This window comes from Microcebus murinus, chromosome 22 (assembly GCF_040939455.1).
Source record: "Microcebus murinus isolate Inina chromosome 22, M.murinus_Inina_mat1.0, whole genome shotgun sequence".
Taxonomy (NCBI): Eukaryota; Metazoa; Chordata; class Mammalia; order Primates; family Cheirogaleidae; genus Microcebus; species Microcebus murinus.
Genome location: NC_134125.1, coordinates 4,071,224 through 4,095,159, shown reverse-complemented (window position 1 = coordinate 4,095,159; position 23,936 = coordinate 4,071,224). Strand labels below are relative to the sequence as shown.

General features: G+C 50.9%; 1 protein-coding gene and 2 long non-coding RNA genes across 5 annotated transcripts in view; 1 reads left to right on the top strand and 2 right to left on the bottom strand.

Moving 5' to 3' along the window:
* Positions 1–23,936, bottom strand: part of UBC (ubiquitin C) — a 423,461-nt gene that overhangs the window by 142,570 nt on the left and 256,955 nt on the right. The window lies entirely within an intron of this gene.
* Positions 1,231–3,350, bottom strand: LOC105880843 (uncharacterized). The gene is made up of 3 exons (XR_001158403.3): positions 2,648–3,350; positions 1,519–1,628; positions 1,231–1,377 (listed from the first exon to the last, which is right to left on the bottom strand). It is a non-coding gene; the product is annotated as an uncharacterized LOC105880843 (long non-coding RNA).
* Positions 4,326–7,675, top strand: LOC105880839 (uncharacterized). 3 transcript variants are annotated; one of them, XR_001158401.2, is made up of 3 exons: positions 4,326–4,721; positions 6,456–6,626; positions 7,537–7,675. It is a non-coding gene; the product is annotated as an uncharacterized LOC105880839 (long non-coding RNA). The 3 variants fall into 3 exon arrangements; XR_012914230.1 differs by having other exon boundaries at positions 4,326–4,931; XR_012914229.1 differs by lacking the exon at positions 4,326–4,721 and adding an exon at positions 5,143–5,353.

Here is a 23,936-nt window from a genome sequence, read left to right as displayed (position 1 = left end):
GGCAGCGCGCTCACGCAGGCCCTGCAGAGACGGAGCTGCCTGGCCAAGGGAGGAATGGCAGCATGCACATACCTTGAGCATGGGTCGGTAATCCTGATGTTCGTTTTTGTATTTTTTTAAATTGAGCACAGTGAAATATACTTTTTGGAGTCCCTTTCCTTCTGGATTTTAAAAGTATAGCAGGAAGTGCTATGAGGAATTTTATGCAATAAATAAACATGTACGTGTACACCCATCAATGCACATGCCGTGTGCTTGCGTGTTCTCTGAGGAGGGTGACTGCCTCTGCGTGCGAGAGGCTTGGCTGTGCTGATGAGCCAGCCATGCCTCTGTCCTGGAGTTGTGCAGCCCAAATCTGGGGGGCGTTTCTTGGGCCCTGGTATTAGCCAGTCCCTTGTGACTGCTGGCCAGGGAGCGTTGCTCTGTGCAAAACCAGCACCCCGGGCTGGCCATGGCCCAGAGCCCGCTGGGTTTCTGGACGTCAGCTCCTTTCTTGGCGTCATAAGAGCTGTGTGTCGCTGGGGTTGTGTCTCGCTGCAGGCCACAGAGGGCAGGCTTGGCCCGGCAGGGCTCACGGTCCTCATGTCACTGGAAGTCAGAAGCTGTTCTCCAGGGCTGGGTAGTGACTCCACGATGCAGCTGTCCCCAGGTCCTGTCTCCTGCCGTCCTCAGTAGGTGGCTGCCCCACCTCCAGGCAGGAAGGAGGCGGCGGTGACAGGAGCGCTGAGTAAAAGGCAGAAGCCTGTACCTCACCTCTGGGGTCCCTTTTTGTCAGCAAGATGCTGACTTTTCTGGAAAACCACCAGCTCACATGTGCTGTGCCTCGCCGGCCAGCATGGGACGCATGGCCACTCTCCCTGCAAGGGGCATCTGAGGATCTGAGTATTTGGGAAAGGACCTATTAGTTTCTGGTATTCATTTCCTATGGGTGCTGTAACAAATTATTATAAACTTAGTGGCTTAAAACAGCCCAGATTTATTATGGTTCTGGAGTCAGAAGCCTGGCGTGGTCTCACCAGGCTGCAGACAGGGCGTCAGCAGGGCTGTGGACCCTGCAGGGAGAATCTGCGTCTGTCTTTGCCACTAGAATAACCCGGTGTGACCTCCCTGTCGTAAGACCTGCTACTTAGCAGCCTTAACTCCCCCTTTCTGTGTGTCTGAGTGGGTTTTGTTTGCTGTCATAACACCTGAGCCTGGGAATTACTATAAAGAAAAGAGGTTTATCTGGCTCACGACACCCGTCGGAAAAGTTCACGATTGTGCAGCTACGTCTGGTGAGGGCCTCAGGCTGCTCCCGCTCAGGGCGGAAGGCGGAGGGAGAGCTGGCGTGTGCAGAGATCACATGGCGAGAGAGGACACCAGAGTCTTCAACAGCCCCTGCACAGGGTGAGGGAGGCCGTTAATCTGTTCATGAGGGATCTGCCCCCGAGACCCAGACACCTTCCACTAGGCCCTGCCTCCCAACACCGCACTGGAGATGCAACGCCACCCTGAGTTTTGGCGGGGGACAAACCACACCTGGACCACAGCACCACGTAACCTGATGCTCGAGGGTTCCGGGATGAGGATGTGGCGTCTCTGGGGGCCGGGATCCTGCAGACCTCACCTTGCAAACACCATCAGGGGACCTGTCCCGAGCAAGAAGGGGAACAGTGATTGTTGGGGAGGGGGGAGGCATGAACCCTGAGCCGGAGGAACCGAGCAGGAGGGCGCCTGGCTGTGGGCCACCCTTGCGCTGGGCCTGTCCTCCCGTGTGGCCGGCCTGCGGGCCTCCCCACCAGGGTTCACGTCGGGCCTGGGACCTGCAAGGCCCTTGCCTGTACCGGTGCTTGGAGACTCCCGTGTTGTCGGTGTCTGAGGAGCCATTATGGCTTAATCAGCGTGCCCTTTAGTTCCAGCAAGACGGCCCAGGCTGACTAAGCCCACGCGTCCTTATTAATAAGCTGTGCCGGACAACTTCATTAATGAGAGACAGATGGTGGGGAACAACAGGGGCCCGATGCACGCGGTGCTGCGCCTGCCTTGGACGTTCCTTGGCCCGAGCGTCACTTTCAAACCCCACCACCTGCCGGCCAGCTGCCTTTTCCTCCCTGAGGTGGCCCCAGGCTGCGCTGCGCCTCTCAAGGCCTGTCCCATCAGCAGCTCCTGAAGGCACCGGGATCTGCCACGCGGCCTGGCTGGGGCTGCGGGATTCTGTCTCCATGGCCAGCAGCCCTCTGCACGCCCGTCCTCCCCTGGGCCTTCCTTCCCACTCCCAGAAGCCTCCCCCGGGCTGGAGGGCTCCCTCCTGTTTCTGGGTACTTGGCCCGCCCTCCTGCCTGGGCAGACCCTCCTCAGGGACCCTGCAGCTGAATCGATCAACTTCAGATGCAGGCACCGGCCCGCCTGTCCCTCGCACTGTGATCTGAGCCCTCGAGGACGGGCCCAGGTTGGCTCACTCATCTGCTTCCCAAGCAGATGGCCTGAAGCCCACCAAGCCTTGGGAAAGGCGTCTTCCTGACCTCGTCACTGTGGCTGTAGGTGAACGGAAGCCCCCGCCCCGCCTCGGGTCTTCAGATGCCTGAGTGGGGGTCTCCAGGGGAACAAAACTCCCTTTGAACACCCAGCTGCATCCCACCCTCAAGCCTCCAGAGGGAAAGTCACTCACAGATTTATGGGGGTGCAGGCTAGGTTGCTGGGACAGGTACCCCCAAGTCTGGCTCAATCAGGAATGTTTTCTCTCCTGTAACAGCCCCAAAGTCAGTCAGTGGGCTGGGGGTGTAGGTGGCTTTGTTTCTCAAGGTCACCTGGCTGCTTCCATCTGGTTGCTGCACCATCCCCTGGGGGGAAGGTCCACAGGGAAAGGGGCATGGGGGGTGGCCTAACCCTAACCCATGTCCCACTGGCCAGTGTCGTCACACGACTGCACTCAGCTGTGAGGCTTGGAGAAATGCCGTCTGGCGGGAGGTGGCTGTCCTCCTGAAGCCCTGGTGGTGGGTGGAGCTGGCTCTGATGAGGGGACAGCGATCTGGAGCCAGTTGTGGTTCCTCCCGCAGGGATGAGCGCACCCGGCTGCTGCTTGCGCCACGGGAGGTATGTCTTGTGGAGGGAGACAGATGGTGGACAGGAAACAGGAATGTCTGATGGGACACCAGGCTCTTTAGCCAAGGTGGTCCGGGGACCCGCAGGTGACCCTGAAGCCACAGCCTGAGAGGGGTGACACCACCATGTGAAGACTGCAGGACAGCCGGGCAGGCAGAGGTCCCGAGAAGGGAAGGAACTGACCTAGAGAAACAAAAGGGCTATTTTGAGGACGCAGGGGCCGGAGAGTGGAGAGGCAGGTGGGCCTGCAGGGCCAGGCGTGGACTGTATTGTAAGGGACCTCGGAAGCCAGGGAGGACTTTGAATCCCACAGCTACATCGTCAGATGAGCATTTGCAGGGTCGCGCTGAGGGAAGTTCCTTTTACCGGCCTCCGTCAGGGCCCCAGGGACGGGTCTTGATTGGGGGCAGGGTTGTGGGAGGCTTGACCTCGGCTCCCCAACTTCCTCTTTCACTCCTCGCTCTTCTCCCCTCTCTGCACCCCGAGCACCTTTGTGCACAAAACGTGAGAATGATTCTGGTCTTTGAGCACGTAGGTGCTGAACATTTAGCCAAGACATTGGGGAGGCTGCCCGATCACGCCCAGGAACCCTAAGCTGGCTTTGACGAGCTGCTGTTCTTTCTCTCTGAGCCATACCTGCCTTTTACGTTCGTGCAAACTATTTCTAGAAGCCTCCTGCCATTTTGTCCCCAAACTTTCAAGACCGTCGTAAACGAATAAGGAAAGGCCTGTCAGGAACATGTTTAAAATATGAGCGAGACGCCGGCACGTTGTCATGGTTTATCGTGCTGGAGAGAACGCTGGCCGTCACAGCGGTAAATGGGCGGTCTAATAATTTCATTAGATGACTTCCAGGGGAGAAGCAGTTGTTAGTCAATTCATTATGCGCTGGAACAGTTTCCAAACTTTTTCATCTCGGGGCTCCCTCCCTGTGTTTCCTCCTCCTCCTCTTTTTCCCTGGCTCAGACAGAGATCACAGTCAAGTTGGGTTTTTGGGAGGGTGAGAGGCAGTGGTTGTCACATGGATCCACCTGGCGTGGACCCAGTTTTCATTTTGCAGGCTCAGGGCTCATCTGTCGCCCCGGCCCTGCTCACCGTTCACCTGCGGGGCATGGTCTAAATGTTTTTGGCATCCACTTCCTCCTTTCAGTCCTCACTCTGTATTTTGTTGGCTGCAAGTAACAGAAAATCCAACACCAACCGGCTCAAGCAAAAAAAAAAAAAGCTATGATTAGCTCACTGTTTTGAAAACGCCACTGCTGGGCTAGCTTCCGGTGTGGCTGGAGCCAGGGGGTCCGTGACGTCATCAGTGTTCCCCCTTGGCAACTCAGCTCCGCCTTCCTCTGTGCGGACTACATTCCCCGGTGGATTCTTTCCTCCTGACGGCAAGGTGGATACCTGCAGCTCCAGCCTCGGGTCCTCACGGTGCTAAGAGGCAGAGGAAGGTTCCCCTCACACTCCCTCCATCACTCCAACACGAGTCCCCATGTCGGTGCTTATTGGACTGTTTGGATCATGTGACCAAGCCTGAGCCAATCACTGGCCAGAAGGAGGGAATATGCTGATTGGCCAGGCCTGGGTCATATGACCCCTCCAAGCATGGCACCAGCTGCGCGAGGAGCAGGCCTGAGGGGGGACAGGTGGGCTCTGGAGGAGGCAGGGGGTTCCCTGTAAGAAGTTGGGGGGCGGCACCCGAGCCCTCTGTTCCTTCTGTGGCTGACAGTCTCAGGTGGCTTTCAGGTGCTAAGTGCGTGGTAATTTATTAAGCAGCAAGAGAGAACGCACACCTGAGGTGGGGGCGGGGCCAGGCCCCAGCTCCTGTGGCCGCACTCTACCCAGCACCGCCAGAGGTGTGAGCCCCTGACGGGAATCTTCCTCTTTTATCTCTTCTCTGTGTCCCCACCCCTTGGTCCCAGCTAGAGTTGCGGTTGGCGCTGTCAGTCAGAACCCTTCAAGTGCCAGTGAGAGGAGGGCCTCGCTTCAGACACAGCAGGGTCCAGGGCGTGGGTCACTGTGCTCAGGATTCTCTCCTCCTGATGGCAAGGTGGGGACTTGCAGCACTAAGAGGCAGAGGAAGGTTCCCCTCACACTCCCGCCCTCGTTCCAACACGAGTCCCCATGTTGGTGCTTATTGGACTGTTTGGATCATGTGACCAAGCCCGAGCCAATCACTGGCCAGAAGGAGGGAATATGCTGATTGGCCAGGCCTGGGTCATATGACTTCTTCAAGCGTGGCACCAGCTGCGCGAGGAGCAAGCCTGAGGGGGGACAGGTGGGCTCTGCAGGGCCCCGGGTTTCCCTGTAAGAAGGGTGGGGGCGGCACCGGGCCCTCTCTTCCTTCTCTGGCTGACAGTCTCAGGTCGCTTTAATATAATTTATTAAGCATCAAGAGAGAACTCACACCTGAGGTGGGGGCGGGGCCAGGGCCCAGGGCGGTACTCTACTCAGCACCTGAGTCCCTGACTGGAATCTTCCTCCTTTACCTCTTCTGTGTGTCCCCACCCCTTGGTCCCAGCTGTAGAGGAAAGTGTCAATGACGAGCTTGTTCTGTCAGTCAGAACCCTTCAAATCCCAGTGAGAGGAAGGCCTCTCTCGTCACTGTCACCGGCTTCAGGCACAGCGGGGTCCGGGGCGTGGGTCACTGCGCCCAGGGTTCGGCAACTCAGGGCGTCTGTACGGGCAGGAGGGTGCGGGGGTCAAGGCCGCGGGCTCTGGAATCGGGTTGCCAGATAGAACACAGCACACCCAGTTCACTTTCGGTTTTAGAGAAACACTGACTAGCTTTTAAGTATGAGAACGCCCCAAATAACACATAGGATGTATTTATATCAAAAAGTACTCATTGTGATGGCCGGGCGCTGTGGCTCACGCCTGTAATCCTAGCTCTCTGGGAGGCCGAGGCGGGTGGATCGTTGGAGCTCAGAAGTTCAAGACCAGCCTGAGCAAGAGCCGAGACCCCGTCTCTACTAAAAAAAAAACAAAACAAAACAAAACAAAAAACGTTAATTGGCCAACTGAAAATGGAAAAAAAAAAAATAAAGGAATAAAAAGTACTCATTGTTTATCTGAAATTCAAACCTAACTGGATATTCTGTGGTTGTATCAAATCTGGCAATGCTATTCTAGAACCAAGTGCCTGGACCTGAGGGTTGGCTCTGCCTCTGTGTGACCACAGAGAAGGTACTTAACCTCTCTGAGCCTCCTTTTCTCGTCTATAAGTGGGCAGATTAAGAATACTATGCATCTCACAGGGATGTGATGAGAGTGAAGTGACCACGTTGCCTATAAGTAGTGCCAGGTACATAGCAGGTGTTCAATAAACATTATCTGTCATTTTTTTTAATAGTCTCTTATCCCTTCTTTCTCTTGCATAGGTTTTCATCTTTGACTTTTTGCCTAAATTCCAACAAAAGGCCTGGGGAGGTGTGTCCTTGGCCAGGCATGTGCCCGTGTCTGAACCAATCACAGAGACCAGGAGAATGGAACATTCTGATTGGTCACACCTGGATCATGGGCCCACCCTGCAGCTGCTCAACCTGAACCAGGTGGGCTGAGAGTAGGTGGGTGGTGGTCGGTCCTCTGGGGAGGATTGGGGGTGCTAATGCTGGAGGGTTGGGGATGGGTTCCAGGTGGGCACACCCCTCCCCCCCAACACAGCTGCTGGGTGTTTGCGAAGTGGCAGAATTCCAGGTCAGGAAGAGGTGCTGTGGCTGCATTTTGAGCTTAGGTCACTGCCTCCATTCTGGCATGGCTCTCAAGGCCTCTGGCCACCAGTCCCCGCAGGAAGGCAGAGGGATGAGAGTCTGTAAGAGGATAAGGCCTGTTTGAGGCGGGACAGAAAATTAAAGCATTGCCTGAATCTTACCTGGCAGAGTTCCTAAATAGAATTTCAAAGAAAAAATTTGTTTTTCTGGGTCTGAATGTTCACACATAATGAAGACAAATGAGACTTATTTGCACAAACACAAGAATTGAGTTCTGAGGGCCAGTCAGATTGACATGGAGGCAGACCATCTTTTGGGTAGAAACAACTTCATCTGAGATAAATCCTGTCTTATAAAATCGTAGTACCCTTGGAGCTAGCATTTCCTTTACACAGAGAGTCACCTCAAGGGTTGTGGCGGTTAAAGAAAAATGGTGGGAACATTCTTGACACTTCTCTTGGGCATGTCTATATCCCCTTCTCGAATCTGGGTGAGCTGGTGATTGGTTTGTTCTTTGGAGTCTGACACAGGTAACTTATAGGCTGGATAGGGAAACCACGGAGCTCTGCCTGGTTCTCTGGTGGGTGCTCACTGTGGAGGAGGCCCCCGCCATTTCAGACGTCTGACTCCCTCGAGGTCACCATGCTGGAAAAGTCACATGGAGGTGCTGTGGTCCCGGCAGAGCCTAGGGTTCAGCTGTGCTCGCCAAGGCACTCCCGGCATGTCAGTAGAGTTGCCTCTGATCCTCCAGGTTTGCCATCTGCCAGCTGAGCATCCTCGAGTAACCTCAGTGGACACCACAGGGAACAGAAAAATCACCCAGTGGAGTCCTGCCTGAATTCCTGACCCATGGAGTCTGTGAAATGTAATAAAATTGCCTTCATTCCGTGCACTGAGTTTGGGGGTAGTCCTGCAGCAGTAGCAGTTGGAACAGGGCTCCTTTGAAATGGGACCAAGCTGGTGATGTCAACAAAGAAGGTTGGCAGAGCCATGGGAAACTAGGGACAGCAGGAGGCTGCTCTGTTGAAAGGCAGTGGCCGTTGGTGGGAGGCACAGGTGTAAAAGGACTGGCCCTGTAGCCGACTGTCTGGGTTCAAGTCCTGGCTCTGGGTGACACTGTGCAAGTTTCACTATAAAATGGGACTAACCATGAACTGCAAACTTGGCAACAAGGAACAGACGGCTCAAAGCAACGGCCAAGGGTTCAAATCCAGATCACAGATGGATCTTGCTTGGCTCCTACAATTGCTGTTTTATTATTTGGATCTAGTGCCAATTTAGAAACTGGGAGATTTCACACTTCTCTTGGGAAAAAAGGGAAGATCAGGCAAGGTTGGGCCACATTCCTTGGGTCACCGATCGCCAGGTCACAGTGGCTAGCACTGAATGACCACCTAGCGTGGGCTGGACGTTGCTCTAAGGCTTCATGTGCGTTGATTTGTTCAACCTCAGGCAGCCCTACAAGGCTGTGTCAGAAGGGACTTTCTGGATCAATGATGAGATCCAGAGAGAAATGAGGCCACCTCAGTGGGTACCATGGTGGGGAGATGACGATGAGAAAGTGTTCTCTCCACCCCCAGCCCTGGCAAGACCAACCCCTGTCCGGATTTAGGCACAGCCCTGGGGAGAGAAGGAAGCCCCACCCATGACAGAATCACTCCACATCCCCAGGAGAGTGGGAGTTCATAAAAGAAGTTAATTTTGGTTATTGAAAAGTAAAGTCATGTTTCTGCAAACTCTAGTGTGGGCTGAGCGCCTAGTGGAGCGCCTGCTCCTCGAGCAAACCCGTGTTGAGGATTTAGGCTGTTCCGAGCATGCAAAGCATCCACTCATTCATCCCTCACGACCGTCCCACAGAGAAGATGCTTTTAGGAACCCTGTTTTTATAGGGTGGGAGCCAAGTGCAGAGAGGTTGGCTCACCCTGGGTCGTACAGCTAACAGGTGGCAGAGTTGGGGTTGGGACACAGTCAGTCTGGCCGCAGACTCAGCAGTGTGCAATGCTGCCTGTCTCCATCAATAGCCAGTTTCCCGGCAAAATTTCCTGGGAAAGACAGTGCCCTTCTGTGGCCCACCAGAGGCCCCAGGTGGGGCAAAAACGCTGAGTATCCCAGGGTAGGAGTCCCCAGCCTGTGGACAAACAGAGCTTAAGGACCACTGGTGGGGACTGGCAGCCGAGGAAAGGCATTTGGGGAGGAGGCAGGTTGGGGCTCATGCCTCACCCAGGCTGGGATGGAGGAACTGACAGGAGTACTGCTCTGCACCCAGCAGACTGTGGTCCCAGCAGTTTCAGTAATGCCAGGTCCCCTCGGTGCACTGACAGCCGAACCAGGTGCCATTGCTGAGGGCAACGAGCTTGTTTTGGTCAGTCTGGGCTGTCCTGGTGGCTGAGGGCGTGGCTCCCACTGGAAGGTCTGTTGGGCTGTCCTGCAACAAACAGGGCCTGGGACTGCTGGCTCTGGGGGCTGCAGACACAGTTGTGTGGGCCTGGGGCTGGGTTCTGTTGCCTCTTCAGGGCTTAGCCACGTAGAACCAATAATAGGTAACGTTGCTATAGCACTTACCATATGCCAGGCACTGTTCTGGGGACATCATCCAGACCATAACCCCAGGAGGCAGGTGTCATCATTATCCTCATTTTGAAGATGGGGACTAAGGCACCAAGTTCCAGGAACTTCCCAGGGTTACACGGGCTAGTGCCAATTGCTGGTCTTGACTTTCTTGCTGAGCCTTTTGGAAAGAGCTCCAAAGAAGAATGGAGAGACTCCCTCTGTTAAACCCTTTTCTGTGGTCCTTTCTTGGGGGAGTTCCTGAATGTCTAGATGGATTGAAAAAAGAAAAATCACACCCCACTGAAAAAGATCAATTGCACGTACGGCTTCCAAGTCGCTTTGACGTTGTCACAAACTCTCTCATATGCTTGAGCCTCTAATTAGATTTGGAGTGAGAATCAATTCATGTGTCATGAAATTTTAAAAGACAACGTTCTGTGAATGGTACTTCCCATTATTCCAGCTTGATTGAAATTGTGGCTTTTTCAAGGGGTGCTATTTATACTCTTAAGACAATGGAGCTTTCAAAAGGATTCCGACTCTCAAGTCTTCATATGTGATTTCTAGGGAAGTGGAAATTTTCAAATTTTCATAATGAACGTGTCTTTGTGGTCTTTCTTTCTTTCTTTCTTTCTTTCTTTCTTTCTTTCTTTCTTTCTTTCTTTCTTTCTTTCTTTCTTTCTTTCTTTCTTTCTTTCTTTCTTTTTCTCTCTTTCTCTCTTTCTCTCTTTCTCTTTTTTCTTTATTAAAACCATGTGACTCTGCAGTGTCTCTTTCCTCTCCTTGATAGGAACCTCAGGTTCTTGCCAAAGGATGTACCGCATAATTGCTTTCCTGTTCAGACCCTGTAAGAGTGTTTTGTAAATGGCCGCGACAATTCTATTAGGCCTGGGTTCTTGCGGGGTTGACCTTGCAAATTGAATTTAGGGAGGTCAGCCCTTCTGCCCAGCTGCCAGATTTCATGTTCCCGGTTTGGGGAGAGGCCTGGGGAGGCTGGGGTTTCCGGGCCCAGCTGTCACCCAGCTCGCTCTGTGCTTCGCTCCTCCCTTCCATCTTGGTGTCCCCCTCAGCCTTCCAAACAGGAGGCAGCAGCCTGTGATCGATGGGCTCCTGCCTGCTGTGGTGTTATTAGCCACTCTGTCAAGGTGACAATGTCATTTTTAGTATTCCATCTTCAGACCTGGGGTTTATTTTTAGGTTGGGAGTTGGCCCAGCCTTGCCAGAGATAGAACCACAAAAAGTTTAGGATGTGGTTCTTAACCCTGGCTGCCAGGGAGCTTTTCAACAATACCAATTCCGTGAGGATGCCTTCCGGGTGCAGGAAATGGTAGATATCTTTATCCATGCAGGGGTTACTTGAATTTATGTGTACCCCAAAATTAGGCTTAGGCAAGGATGCAGAGAGATTAGAACGTGCATTGGTGGTGGGACTATAAGGTGGTACAGCCGTCGTGGGGAACAGCGTGGCGGTTCCTCAAAACATTAAACCTCGAATTACCCTATGACCTGAAAGTTACACTCCTAGGTGTACACCCGAAAGAATTGAAAGCAGGGACAGGGACACAAACAGATGTTTGTCCATGAAAAATGTTCACAGCAGCACTGTTCATAGTAGCCAAAAATGTGGAAGCAACCCATTGTCCCTCGACAGATGATGGATAAACAAAATGTGGTCTGTCCCTACAACGGAATAGTATTAAGCCCTAAAAAAGAAATGAAGTTCTGACACATGCCACAATATGATGAACCTTGAAAACATTATGCTAAGTAACAGGTGCTGGTCACAAAAGCACAAATCCTATACGATCCCACTTACATGAAATACCTAGAATCGGCAAATCCATAGAGACAGGCAGTAGAACAGAGCTTATTCAGGGGCTGGGGAAGAAGGATTCGGAGTTAGCATTTAATGGGGACAGTGTTTCTGTTTGGGATGATGAAAAGGTTCTGGAAATGGATGGTGGTGACAGTTGTGCAACATTGTGAATGTTCTTAACGCCACTGAACTGTGCACTTAAAAAATGGGTGAAGTGTGGCTGGGCATGGTGGCTCACGCCTGTAATCCTAGCACTCTGGGAGGCCCAGGCAGGCAGATCGCTCAAGGTCAGGAGTTCAAAACCAGCCTGAGCAAGAGCGAGACCCTGTCTCTACTAAAAATAGAAATTAATCGGCTAACTAAAAACATATAGAAAAAAATTAGCCGGGCATGGTGGTGCATGCCTGTAGTCCCAGCTACTCAGGAGGCTGAGGCAGAAGGATTGCTTGAGCTCAGGACTTTGAGGTTGCTGTGAGCTAAGCTGATGCCACGGTACTCTAGCCAGGGCAACAGAGCCAGACTCTGTCACAAAAAAAAAAAAAAAAAGGATGAAGTGGCAAAGTTTATATGTCTGTTTTTTTTTTGTTTTTTTGAGACAGAGTCTTGCTTTGTTGCCCAGGCTAGAGTGAGTGCCGTGGCGTCAGCCTACCTCACAGCAACCTCAAACTCCTGGGCTCAAGCAATCCTTCTGCCTCAGCCTCCCGAGTAGCTGGGACTACAGGCATGTGCCACCATGCCCGGCTAATTTTTTCTATATATATTAGTTGGCCAATTAATTTCTTTCTATTTATAGTAGAGACGGGGTCTCGCTCTTGCTCAGGCTGGTCTCGAACTCCTGACCTTGAGCAATCCTTCCACCTCAGCCTCCCAGAGAGCTAGGATTACAGGTGTGAGCCACTGCACCCAGCCTATATGTCTGTTTTACAGTGATAAAAAGTAATTGAGTTGTAGACTTAAGATTTTTGCACTGGACTATACAGATGTTATACCTCTACTATAAAATACTGATTCGCAGGCCCCACTCTTAGCATTTCTGGTGTTAACAGCCTGGAGAAATGACTGGGCATCAATATTTTTAAAAGCTTACCCTGGGGAATTTATGGTTGGGGAAAATGGGGCGAACTTAGACATGAAAAACTTTCAAGAATAAGACAGAATTGTGGAATCAAATCTAGGCCGCATGGTCTATAAAGGCCGACGAGTCACAAGCAAAAGTGACATGTTGTTTCTAGGCAGAGCACTTAATGGCTGATGTGAGACTCTGCGAGGCTCTGTCTTCCCTTCGGTCATGCTTGACGTCGGGGCTGCCCTGTCCCTTGGTCCTGAGTGATACAGATTCTCACACTGGGCCTTGAATGATGGTTGCAATGGATAAGGAATTCAGAAATTGAGTGATCCTGTATAGCCTCATAAGCTGGGCAATCGTATCAGGCCTCTGGGTACCACCTTTGTGAGTTTCTTGGCCTTTTCCTCTTGGTCACAAAATGTCTGCAGCAGCTGCGGCATCACATCCTCACCACGTTTAAAGCAATGAGAAGATGTGGGGCAGCCGGTGCGGTAACAAGTCTCTCTGTGGTTCATTCTTTTTTTTTTTTGAGACAGAGTCTTGCTCTGTCACCCTGGCACCCTGTACAGTTGCATCATCATAGCTCACAGCAACCTCAAACTCCTGGCTAAAGTGATCCTCCTGCCTCAGCCCCCCAAGTAGCTGGGACTACAGGTGCATGCCACCACACCTGGCTAATTTTTCTATTTTTAGTAGAGATGGGGTCTCACTCTTGCTCAGGCTAGTCTCAAGCTCCTGACCTCAGGACATCCTCCTGCCCCAGCCTCCCAGAGTGCTTGGATTACAGGTGTGAGTCACCTCACCTGGGTGGTCCATTCTTACTTTACCAGGGGGAAATTTTTCCTCAGAAAGACCCTCAGCAGCCTTCCCCTCCAGTCCATTGGCAGAACTGTGTCTCATAGCTACTCCTAGAACCAGAGGAAACTGGGAAGCAGGTCTCTGGATTCTTTTCCTTTCATTTTTGTGTTTTGACATAATTTAAAATTTAAAGAAAAGTTCCAAGAATAGCACAATCAATTTCAGATATCTTTCAAACAAATTTCCCAAATGTTAGCATTATGTGATGTTTCATCCTTTTCTCTCTTCCCACATACATATATACACACACAGATGCACGCATCCACACGTATCAGCGGACACAATGTCCCTTTGTCCCTAAATACTGCATTCTGAGTTCCAAAAAACAGGGACATTCTCTGACGTTGCCACAGTACAATGATCAGGAAATTAACATGGAAACTGCTATTATCTAATCTACTGACCTTTTTCAAATCCTGCCAATTGTCCCAATAATGTCCTTTTTAGCAGAATAAAACTCCACGTCACACATTGCACTCTGTTGTCACGTCTCCTTATTCTCTGCAAATCAGAACTTCCTGGGACTTTCTTTACCTTCCGTGACATTGGTGTTTTGGAGAGGGCAGGCCGGTGATTTTGCAGCAGGCTCCTGGCGTTGGGTTGTCGGATGGTTCTTTCTGTTTGGATTCGTTTATGAACTTTGGGCAGGAACACATGGGGTAATGCTGGAGCTTTGTGGGTGCATCATATCAGGGGCCCCACAATGTCGATTAGTCCCCTGGATGGGGACCTTAACTTTGGTCACTTGGGTAAGTGGGAACTGCCGGACTTCTTCACCATAAAGTTATTATATTAATACTATTTAAGTATTGGATTTTTTGCCTTTAGTGTGAGAATGGCTATTGGGTTGCCAACCACAGAGTCCACTACACTCCTGCTCACCTGAGTGTGTGACCTGCAAGTTCTTCAGTCATCATTCATGTTGGGTGGAGGGGAAGGTCTTCAGGAAGAGGCAGATTTGATACTCTCTGTTTTAGCTACACTTTCTAAGGAACTTCTGGGGGCCAGGCCCTTGGGCAAGGCCTCACAGGCTACAGACAGTACTGGATGGCATTGCCCAACCTCACTGGACTTCCTGCCCAACAGAGAGAAGGAACTAATATTTCTTGTACACCTGCTATGTGCCAAGCCTTGGGTTAGCCATTTATGTCTATTAATACTACCTCATTCAAATTAGCGTATCAGTTCTGGGAGGCAGGTGCTGTTACCTGGATAATGGTTTACGGGCTGGGGGGGGGCTTTGTTCAGAAAACCATTCATAGCGTTCTTCAATGCCTGAGTCTGCCTCACCTCACTTGAGAACAGTTTTTTAAAAAGCATCTGAAATATTTTCCATATCAAGTGTTTCAAGGACCTAATTATAAACTTCATTATAATTGTTCATTAGTTATATTTTGTTCAATTACTTTAACAAGTTGCCAAATGGAACACAAAGCCGGCAATTAGCATTATGTAATTGTAATGAGACACTCAAATTGGGTTATAGAACATCATCTTTGCTGGCATATTTTCCCCTCGGAGTTAGACAAACCCAAGGCAGCAGCGGGGCTGACATCTGCTCCCTGGCTCCATCCAGGCCACGTGGGGTGAGAAGTCACCTCTTCTGACATACGTCTGTCAGGTTTGGAAAAACAAAAGCACTTAAGGACGGTACTAAACATGCTTTAGATGATGATTCTATCCAATTATACTGTAGTATTAATATATAAAATAATGTAAAATGTTACACGTGTATATATGCACTGCAGTTGCTGTTCTAGGCATGGCTGCATCATGTGATAAGTCATGTGACCTTCCCGCCAGGCCCCTGAGGTGGGTGCTAATCATTTCCCCCATTTTATGGATGAAGAAATCAAGGCACAAAGGTTGGGCTGTTTGCCCAAGGTCACACAGCTAGGGGATGCTGAGCTGGGCTCAAGCCCAGGTGGTTGGCTGACCGCTATTTTCTATTGATGTATTGAGTCTCAGAGAAAAAGGTATATTTAAAGAAATGCAATGACCCACGACATCCAACAGGAGAACATCAAGGGCGACTTTGCTTTTTGGCCCCTTCATTGTTAACATCTGAATGTGTATTGGAGGTAGGCATGTGAAGGTGGTTGTTTAAAATTTGTCAGGACTAGATCACAACGCTGTCTCAAGTGGTTGTCCTCGACCAGCTGTGATGGCTGTGGGCACAGAGCACCTGGACTGGACAGGCTGAGGTCCCCTGCTTGGACAGCGTATCTGTGAGGACGTTTTGACTGGATTCCACTAACTAAAATATTCATCTGTTGAACTGAAAGAAGCTGGTTTGACTGCAAATGTTGGTCAGCTTCTTTGGAGGACAATGACAGAAACCTAACTCGCCTGGGCTAAGAAAAAGAGAAGACTTCATTGGTTCATGCAGCCAAGGAGCCCAAGCATGGATTTCAAGTACGGCTGCACCCAGGACCGCAGACAACGTTCTCTTGGTCGGCTCGGGCTGCTGTAACAGAACACCACAGGCTGGGCGACTTAGACCACAGACATTTATTTCTCACAGTTCTGGAGGTTGGAAGTCCAAGATCAAGGCACCACAGATCCAGTGTCTGGTCCACAGATGGTGCCTTCTTGTTGTACCTTCACGGGGCAGACAGTGGAGACAGTGAGAAAAGCAACTTCTGTCTCTTATTACAGGGGCACTAATCCAATTCACGAGGGCTCCACCCTCATGACCTTGTCTAACCCCCTAGAGGCCCTGTCTTCAATACCAGTGCACTCAGAATTATGGCTTCAACACAGAAATTCAGTCCCTAGCAGATGTCATTGGCATGTTCCCTCCTTGCCAAGGTGCTGCTGTCCTCTGTGTTGGGCCACCACTGGGCCAGCTCTCCTCACAAGGCAGCAAGATGGTCCCCCGCAGCTGCATGTGCACTGTCATGGAGGAGGCACGGGCGGCTTGGCTCTCACTTAAGGGAAGAGTCTGCCGTTCAGCAGCCAGGAGTGCAGTCCGCTGACAGCCTCCACCTGTGGCCCCTTCAGGGTCTGCATTGGCTTTTGAGCTGAGGCCCTGATGCTCCCAGGCAGTCCCGGTCAATGACGGAGAGCAGTGGTGGCACGAGGGCCTGTCATTGTAAAGGACAGTGTTTCCTCCAGAGCTCCCACTGTGTGGGTGTGGGCAGATCTCACTCCTTTCTGCTTCCTCCACCTGTTATCTTTCCCGGGAATCACCCCCAAGGTCGGTTGCCCTCCTCACTTCCTCTCGGTGTCTACTTCCTGAATGACCCAACAAACACCCTGGGATCATTGTTTAAAAGGTTGGCCTTCCTGGAGGCAAGGAACATTGCTTCACTGAGAATTCCAGCCAATCTCCCAGGCCCGACTCTCATTGGTTGAAATCGGATTACATGTCTGTCCCTGAACCCTCCCTGTGAATCTGATTGTCCAGGTGTGGGTCATGTGACCACTTGTGGGTGGGATCATCCCTGTCCAAACAACTTGACCCTAGAGTTGTAGTTCCCCAGAGGAAATGTGGGTCCATTTCACAGAAAAGAAAGGGAATGGCTGCTGGTCAAAGACAGCCGCTCTCCTTTGGAACTTTGTGAGTTCAGAGGACCTGGCTCTTGGCCATCTTGCCACATCACCTCATTTGGGACTCAGTGTCCGTATCTATGAAATGGGCATATGGCAGAGGGATCCCTGCTCTGATTCTTCATGTAGGCCTTTGTGAGGTGAGGGAGGAGACACTGTCCTAGCCTCTTGCCACTCTGAGCTGACAGGCTGAGGGAAGGACTTCCTACCTGTCCTAGCCATGGCCTCGTAGGGGAAGAGGTCCACCGCCTTGCACTGGAAGCTTCTGCCTTCCTCCAGAGGCCCCCGATCCAGTTGGAACTCAAGGCCAGTTTTGAGTGACGGATGCAGAGGGTGTGCTTAGCAGATGCTTCTCTGACAGCCATGGTGACAGCCCCAAATATGAAACAGTGAAACCCTTCTGTCATACAAGGTCACCTGCCAGAAATGCCAGGCTGAGGATGGGGTGGGGGAGCTGTTGAAACAAATGTATGTAAATAGGCCTGTTGTCTCTTGCTGTGGTCTGAATGTGTCCCCCAAATTCTTATGTTGAAACCTACTCCCTTATGTGGAGGTATTAAGAGGTGGGGCCTTTGAGAGGTGATTGGGTCGTGAGGGTTTCACCCTCAGGAATGGGGTTAGTGTCCTTTTAAAAAAGGCCCACGGGACTTGTTCCCCCTCCCACTACGTGGAGGCGCCGCAGAAGGGGCTGTCTATGACGCGGAGACGGAGCCTTCCGGAATCCGCCGGTGCTTTAATCTTGGACTTCCTGACCTCCAGAATCATGAGCGATACATTACTGTTGCCTATAAACTACCTAGGCTGGCGTATTGTGTTTAGGGTCCTGGACTAACACATTTCCCAAGGGAGCCTTCTTTAACATTTAAATTATTATTTTTTCAGTTGATAAAAAATCTAATGTTTTAAAATTCAGTTTCTGTATAACATTCCATTGTGTGAATGTTTTGTAATTAATACCCCTCCCTTATTAATGGACATTTGGGTTGTGCCCCATCCTGTTCACCTATGACCCCTTAGTAGATGTCCACCTTCCTTTGCAGGGCTGGGCTCGGTGCGTGGGAGGGGGAGGGTGCAGCCAGCGCCTTATCTGGGAACTGCCTCCCGGGGTTTCCTGAAGCTTCTCCTCTCTCCTTGCCTCTAGGTCCCCCTGTCTGTCTGTGTCTGTCTCTGTCTCTCTGTTTCTGGTTCTCACTCTGTCTGTCTGTCTGCCTTTCCCTCACTCTCTCCCTCTCAGCTGATCTCTGCTCACAGCTCTCCTAACAGCATCCATCTGGGCGCCGTGCTGTTATCGTGAGCCTCTTCCAGATGGTGGGACGACTGCAGTTGATAGCTTGGCGTGCTAATGCCACAGGGCTAATTCTTAATAATGATGAAATGTGATGTACAAAACCACCCTCTCATCTGGACTGGTTCAGTACCTGGTCAGAACGGCGCTGTCCGTCCGCTGCAGTGCTGGCTGCTGTCGCCGGGACAGATGTGATTCTACTAGCGCTGGGGTGATCTGCAGCCTCGGTTTCCTCCCGGTGCAGTTCCAGACTCTGGAAAGTCGAGGTTATTCAAATCTGGGACTTGCGAGTTGCAAAGACCAGAGTCCCTCTCGGAGAGGCTCCAGCCACGAGGGAGCTGACGGTGAGCGCAGCGGCCACAGAGCTCAGGTCCCGCATGCAGGTGCACGTGCAAGCCAGTAGGACCACCAGTCAGGATACCTGCATGTGAGTGACAGAGACAGATCAAGCTGAGTCACGTGGAAAAGGAATTTATTGAAACAATACATGAGGAGCTCACTGCGCTGCTGAGAATCTACAAAAATATAGTCCCCAAACGGGTTGTATGGGGATGTGCAAAGAGAAGCACGCCATAGAACTAGCCTGGCGGGGCCATTGCTGCTACTGCTGCGGGCACTGGGCATCAGAGCCAAACGTCACCGCTGCCCTGCTGCCCCTGGACATTGGACACTGCTGCTTCCACCAGTACAGCTCTCTCCTGTCTCTGCCTCTTCAGCCCAAGGGCTGGCTGGCCTAGCTCTGCCTCGCGCTCACGTCCCCGTCCGAAGGGAGGCAAGGTATTAAGTGAACGGACTCTGGAGCCAGACCGGGTTTGAGTCTGGGCTCTGCAACGCATTATCTGTGTGAGCCTGGGCAACGTGTGTGCCTCAGTGTGCTCATCTGCAAAGTGGGGATAATACAGCCATGCCCACCACCACAGAGGGTTGTGTAGACTAAATGACGGAATATATGTGAAGCATGTAGCAGAGGCAGCTGAATAAGCATTTTAAGTTTTAGCCATTAGTATGATTATTATTATTTTAGAAGGATAATTTGGCATTTGTTTGTAAGGCAGTTGCTGTTTCTTAGGAAGACTCAGTGGGGGATTCTCCAAACGTACAAAGTGGGGTACGTAAGACAGGTGTCTATTGCAGTATTCCCTTTCCATTTTCTATGACTCATTTCTATTTTGAGCCCCAGTTCCTCTGTGGTTTCCTAAAATCTCAGTCAATCTGGGGCCTTCTCTACCTGTTCCCTACAATTATTTATATTTTTTATGTTTATTCTTATTTTTTGGGGGCAGGGTCTTTCTCTGTTCCCCAGGCTGGAGTGCAGTGGCATCATGATAGCTCACTGTAGCCTCAAACTCCTGGAATCAAGTGGTCCTCCTGCCTCCCAAGTAGCTGGGATTACAGGCATGCACCATCAGCCTGGCTAATTTTTCTAGTTTTTATAGAGATGGAGTCTTGCTATGTTGCCCATGCTGGCCTTGAACTCCTTGGCTCAAGCAATCCTCCTGCCTTAGCCTCCCAAAGTTCTGGGATTACAGGCATGAACCACTGCACCCGGCCCAATGTTTATTTTTTAAACATTACATCAGAATGCCTTAACGCAGAGCATGCATTCTCCAGTTTACCACATCTGCACCCCTCCCTGTGTCCCCCACAGACCCCGCTTTGCTCATTTACGTTACGTGACTTGGTTTCTGAAGATGTTTGACTTTATGATTGCAGCACCTAAGAGCTGGGGGTTTTGAGAGACACAACTGTAGGGTTTTGTGTCTACTTTCATGGACGTCCCTTCCCCATCCTGAGACGATAACCACAGGCGCATCACCTGCTCGATGGGGGGGAGGACACAAAGAGGACACAGTACCGTCCAGCCACACACATACAAGGGCCTCTTGCGGACGGGACCCATGCAGGACACGTGGCTTGACCTCTTGGGCAATGGACAGTAGTGGCACCTGCTCTCTCTGGGGCGGCTGGTTTCTCACCTCTGCCCCATCTGCGCCTCTGGTTTCCTCTTCTCCTAGAGTTCCTTCCGTGGGCCTGAGCCCATTCGTCGCAGCGCTTCCTTTGTTATGAAATGAGTTCCCAAGCAATGCGCTAGCGGCTTCCCATCTGTTTCATTCCCGGGGACGCTGGGACAGTTAGTCTCTGCCAAAGCTCCCGCAGGCCAAAGCACGCCGACCACAGGTGTGTCCCGCATCCTGGACGGTGGGGGTGCTGCATTGTCTCTGGGGGCTGAGCGCCACTGCTTGGCCTAGCTGTTGGGAGCCCACCTCCGTGGTGGCCCCCACCCCAGCTTGCACCCTTGCCACACCCGGCCAGCAAAGGAGAACAGCCATGGACATTTCTAGAGGTGCAGGTGTTGCCCCCACAAATGCATTTCTCAACACCCCAGTGAAGGAAGTGTTTTCTGGGCTCCCCTGGGGGACGCAGTTGCTGGGTAGGTGTGCAGGTTGCCATGGCAAATCCTTCCCAACATTCCAGCCCCCCTTGGCTTTTCGATCCCTCCACATCATGCCAAGACAGCTCTGGCATCTCCATTCATTACACGTGGGCCACCATGGAGTCCTCGTTCCAACCAACCAACCAAATAAGCATTTAGAGCCACCGCCAGTGACCTAAGCTAACACGTCATACCCCACCTCTCTAGTCACTGCACCCAGGTCGGCCCTATCTAGGGTTATAACCTGCCTGCCTTGGTCTGACACCTCGCTCACCCCTCGGGTTTCTGCCAGTCCATATTGGCAGAATCTTGCAATTATCTCGGTGTAAAAGCTCCTTTGCTCTGTGTGTGGCATGTGTGGGAAACACAAGATGCTAGTTATGGTTCTGGCGCCACCAGGGGGCAGTCGGGGGGGGGGGGTTCTGAAGGAGCACGGGCATCTCCCGGAGTGGCATCTGCTCAGGCGAGATGATGGCACAGGTTTCAAAAAGACAGCAGCTCGTCTTCTCGGACCCAAGAGAGCAAACAAGTTTGACCAGGAGACTCAGCATGACTTGGGGACTCGGAATCTCAATTTCATCTGAGTCTATCAAAGCCTTGAGGCCATCGTCACTGCCGTAGGGTCAGGGATGCAGCAGCCACCCGAGGTCCCAGGGCATGTGCTTCAGTCAGCACCTTGTCAGAATCAGCTACAGGTGACAACTGCACTGATGGATGTGTTGTGAGGTCCCCACATGCCTTGGGTCACTGGCGCCCTATTTCATATGGTCAAAATCCCAGGACTACACTCAAGTCCACAGGCATAACCAAGCCAGTCTCCAAATCCCACCTTGGAGGGTCTGTTTCCAGACCCTCTCTCATAACCAGTTCTGCATCAGCCAGCGTCCAATCAGGATACAGAGACCACCCCAGTAATTCGAACAGGGAAAGTTCACGATAGAGAATTATTAACTAGTAAGAGGTGCTTAACTTACCAACGGGGTCAGAGAGGACTGTGAAGGGGTCCAGAAGTATCAAGTATAAAAATGTGGCTGCTACTAGGCTGAGGGGAGGTGGGTAATGAACAGCTACACACCCGGAAGAGCTATCCTACTCCCCAGGGCTGAGAAATGACGTCTTGGAAGAGGATATAGCTCCTGCAAGAACGTGCGGGTCTCCTGGAGTGGAGAAACTTTTCAGAGGACAAAGGCTGCAGCTGGTGCATCTTTACAAACATGCAAAGAAGGGTGGGTTTGGAGCAGAGCAATGGTAAGTTGACAAGTAGAACAGGAAGAAGACATGGGCGACTGGGAGGAGAGATTTTGGGGGAATTTTGAGGAATGAGAGGAGGTATGGAGTGTGGAGGATGTGGATGAGGGAGGGAAGGAGAATTTTAGGAATATTTCTGTGGACCACGCATTGTCTTTATGGCAGTCAAGAAATGCAAATAAGGACTGTGCATTATTTTGGAATTCCTTTTGGTTGATGGTTGGAGTTACACTGACCGCGATACCATTTTGAGACTGGAACACTTGGATCCTGGGTTTCTAAATGGGTTACAACAGTTTTCTCTTTGTCTAAAGCAGTAATTTACAATGAAAATGTTTTTCTTCTTCTTTTTTTTTCACTGTCCCAGGATTCCTGTTTTATATTATGGGCTCTTGTCTTTCCATGGGTTGGACTGGGGATTTGGAAGTCCAGGCTTTAGTTCTCAGTCTCAAGTTTCATTACATACTGTGTGATGCTCGGCAAGTCACTTAATGTCTCTGAATCTGAGATTTCTCATCTGACAGATGGGGCATCTAAAGTCTTCCCGGGCAAACTCTCAGGGGTGTTGTGGTGATGAGATGAGATTGTGTTCACTTATGTGGAGCTGTCTGTACCCATCCTGGCATATCAGCAAGAAATGTTTTTACTTGCAAACACCAGCAGACCTTACTGTTGTGGATCAGTAAGAACTTATTTTTCTCATATATCAAGAATTTTAGAGGTGGTTATCTCTGAGTAATGGTAAACCTGCTTAATGATGTAAGGGCTAAAAAATCTCTGTGATTCTCTGGGGCTTCTCCTCATGGTCACAAGATGACTGCAGTGACTCCAGCCATCAAGGCTACATTTAAGCAGGAAGAAGGGCCAGGGCCTGGTAAGGCACTTTTGTTCTTTTTTTAGGTACACGAAGGTATTCCCAGATTATCTTCAGACCTCTTTGATTTCATCTCACTGGACAGAGTGGGTCTGCAAGAGACTCTGGAGAAGCTAGTGTCGAGCTTTCCCATCTTTCTAGAGTGAGGAGGCAGGGGAGAAAGAAGTTTGGGATGGGCGTGGGATTAAGCAGCTGACGGTGTCTGGAATAACTGGCAAGTTCTAGATGGCACAAACTGAGCTTGTTTGCGATAGAGGGGAAACAGCCAGTGGAAGATTTTGATTCCCACCCTGTGATTGCTGCTCCCGTTTATTTGAGCCCTTTCACGGGGCCTGGCTACATTTGAATAGCTATCGTCTCACTTCGGAGGTGGAATTATATTAAAAATCAGATGCTTGTCATTATGCAAATGGATGTCTCGCTATTGCTTAGGATTTTCATTTTTCAATGAATTATTCCTTTTTCACTGCTTTTTTTCCCCTTTCCCCATGGAAGAAAGAAAAACAACCCTTGGCTGATCAAAGGAATTTTCCAATCATTCAGTCAACGGATGGTTATGGAGTGTCTATCCAGGGCCAGGAACTGTTAATACGGATCTGGGAAGCAGCGATGAAAAGATACAGTTTCTGCAGAATGAGAGCTTATATTCCAGGGGAGGAAATAAGCCACCAGCAAGGAGATTAATAAGCCCAATAATTTATGAGAATAATACATACTCAGAAGAGAATAAGACAGGGTGGATAAATAGATTTGTGGTGGGGAGGACTTCTTTAGATGGGGGTGGTGGTCACAAAGGTCTTGGAGGAGGTGACATTTCAGGAGAAACCTTAACTATGCAAGGAGGCAAGCCATGCATGGTTTGGGGGATGGGTGTTTTAGGTAGAGGGAGTAGCATGTGCAAAGGCCCTGCAGTGGGGACAACCTTGGTATGTTTGAGAAAGAGAAGGTTGGCCAGGAGGCTGAAGCACAAGGAGCTTCAAAGGGCCAAATCTCTATGATTCTCTTGGCTTTCTCCTCATGGCCACAAAATGACTGCTGCGACTCCAGCCATCAAGACCAGTAGGGGAGGAGGTCAGAGAGGGGCAGACCAAACCACACAGGGCTTTGGAGAGGCGATTTGGCTAAAGATACTGCCTGTGGGGAGTTGGTTTGTTGGCTCACATCTCAGGGGTCTGGGAGAAGTGGGCCTTCCAAACTTAGCCCACTGTTCTGGCCCCTGGGGGCCTCATCTTTCAGGGATCAGCATTACCTCCCTCTGATATTATTATCTCACTAATTTTTTGTCCATTTCCCTAACTTGAATACAAGCTCCCCATGACAGGAACCTTATCTGTCTTGCTCCTGGCTATGTCTCCAGCACCTTCCTGGCCCGGCACAGAGTAGATACTCAGGGATATTTCGTGAATATGTATTTGTTTTCTATCGCTGCAGAACAAGTGACCCCACACGTAGAACCTTAAAACAGCAC